Below are 2,500 nucleotides of genomic sequence, written 5' to 3' on the forward strand. Positions count from 1 at the left end.
GGCCTTGGGCGGGTCCGGCTTACCGGGGCCCCGGCCGGATCACTCTTTCCGTTTCCCCCGCCGCGATGGAACTAGGGGATCCCGGCTCCGGCGCCGCGGGCCTCGGTCGGGGACCCCCGCCGTCGCCTCGGTGACAGCGCCGGGCCCCGGGGGTGCCCGCGCCCGGCATCCGTCCCGGTCTACCGGGGCCTCGGCCGGATCAGTCTTTCCGTTTCCCCCGCCGCGATGGAGGTACGGGATCCCGGCTCCGGCGCCGCGAGCCTCGGTCGGGGACCTCCCCCTTCGCCTCGGTGCCAGCGCCGGGCCCCGGGGGTGCCCGCGCCGGGGAGACGGCCGGGTCTACCGGGGCCCCGGCCGGATCACTTTCCGTTTCCCCCGCCGCGATGGAGGTACGGGATCCCGGCTCCGGCGCCGCGGGCCTCGGTCGGGGACCTCCCCCTTCGCCTCGGTGCCCGCGCCGGGCCCCGGGGGTGCCCGCGCCGGGGAGACGGCCGGGTCTACCGGGGCCTCGGCCGGATCAGTCTTTCCGTTTCCCCCGCCGCGATGGAGGTACGGGATCCCGGCTCCGGCGCCGCGGGCCTCGGTCGGGGACCTCCCCCTTCGCCTCGGTGCCAGCGCCGGGCCCCGGGGGTGCCCGCGCCGGGGAGACGGCCGGGTCTACCGGGGCCCCGGCCGGATCACTTTCCGTTTCCCCCGCCGCGATGGAGGTACGGGATCCCGGCTCCGGCGCCGCGGGCCTCGGTCGGGGACCTCCCCCTTCGCCTCGGTGCCAGCGCCGGGCCCCGGGGGTGCCCGCGCCCGGCAGCCGTCCCGGTCTACCGGGGCCTCGGCCGGGTCAGTCTTTCCGTTTCCCCCGCCGCGATGGAGGTACGGGATCCCGGCTCCGGCGCCGCGGGCCTCGGTCGGGGACCTCCCCCTTCGCCTCGGTGCCAGCGCCGGGCCCCGGGGGTGCCCGCGCCGGGGAGACGGCCGGGTCTACCGGGGCCCCGGCCGGATCACTTTCCGTTTCCCCCGCCGCGATGGAGGTACGGGATCCCGGGTCCGGCGCCGCGAGCCTCGGTCGGGGACCCCCGCCGTCGCCTCGGTGCCCGCGCCGGGTCCCGGGGGTGCCCGCGCCGGGGAGACGGCCGGGTCTACCGGGGCCCCGGCCGCATCACTTTCCGTTTCCCCCGCCGCGATGGAGGTACGGGATCCCGGCTCCGGCGCCGCGGGCCTCGGTCGGGGACCTCCCCCTTCGCCTCGTTGCCAGCGCCGGGCCCCGGGGGTGCCCGCGCCCGGCAGCCGTCCCGGTCTACCGGGGCCTCGGCCGGGTCAGTCTTTCCGTTTCCCCCGCCGCGATGGAGGTACGGGATCCCGGCTCCGGCGCCGCGGGCCTCGGTCGGGGACCTCCCCCTTCGCCTCGTTGCCAGCGCCGGGCCCCGGGGGTGCCCGCGCCCGGCAGCCGTCCCGGTCTACCGTGGCCTCGGCCGGGTCAGTCTTTCCGTTTCCCCCGCCGCGATGGAGGTACGGGATCCCGGCTCCGGCGCCGCGGGCCTCGGTCGGGGACCTCCCCCTTCGCCTCGGTGCCAGCGCCGGGCCCCGGGGGTGCCCGCGCCCGGCAGCCGTCCCGGTCTACCGGGGCCTCGGCCGGGTCAGTCTTTCCGTTTCCCCCGCCGCGATGGAGGTACGGGATCCCGGCTCCGGCGCCGCGGGCCTCGGTCGGGGACCTCCCCCTTCGCCTCGGTGCCAGCGCCGGGCCCCGGGGGTGCCCGCGCCCGGCAGCCGTCCCGGTCTACCGGGGCCTCGGCCGGGTCAGTCTTTCCGTTTCCCCCGCCGCGATGGAGGTACGGGATCCCGGCTCCGGCGCCGCGGGCCTCGGTCGGGGACCTCCCCCTTCGCCTCGTTGCCAGCGCCGGGCCCCGGGGGTGCCCGCGCCCGGCAGCCGTCCCGGTCTACCGTGGCCTCGGCCGGGTCAGTCTTTCCGTTTCCCCCGCCGCGATGGAGGTACGGGATCCCGGCTCCGGCGCCGCGGGCCTCGGTCGGGGACCTCCCCCTTCGCCTCGGTGCCAGCGCCGGGCCCCGGGGGTGCCCGCGCCCGGCAGCCGTCCCGGTCTACCGGGGCCTCGGCCGGGTCAGTCTTTCCGTTTCCCCCGCCGCGATGGAGGTACGGGATCCCGGCTCCGGCGCCGCGGGCCTCGGTCGGGGACCTCCCCCTTCGCCTCGGTGCCAGCGCCGGGCCCCGGGGGTGCCCGCGCCCGGCAGCCGTCCCGGTCTACCGGGACGCTCGCTCGGGCGGGACCGGTTTACCCGGGCCTCGGCCGGACTGGAGTGTTTCGGTTTTCTGCTTCTCTGCCAGGATGGCTGCGAGGGGTTGATTTAAATAGCTGGTTTGACGTGAAAAGCTTCCCTTCAAGTGAAAAGTTTGTTCCAATTTCTGCCATCTTCCTTCCTCAAAAGTTTTGGGTGTAGCTTTCCCAGAGGAACCTCTCGTAGGCCTATCATTTCTGATCTTAACTTCCCT

Source organism: Pantherophis guttatus, unplaced genomic scaffold (assembly GCF_059756535.1).
Source record: "Pantherophis guttatus breed Tessera unplaced genomic scaffold, ASM5975653v1 scaffold_57, whole genome shotgun sequence".
Taxonomy (NCBI): Eukaryota; Metazoa; Chordata; class Lepidosauria; order Squamata; family Colubridae; genus Pantherophis; species Pantherophis guttatus.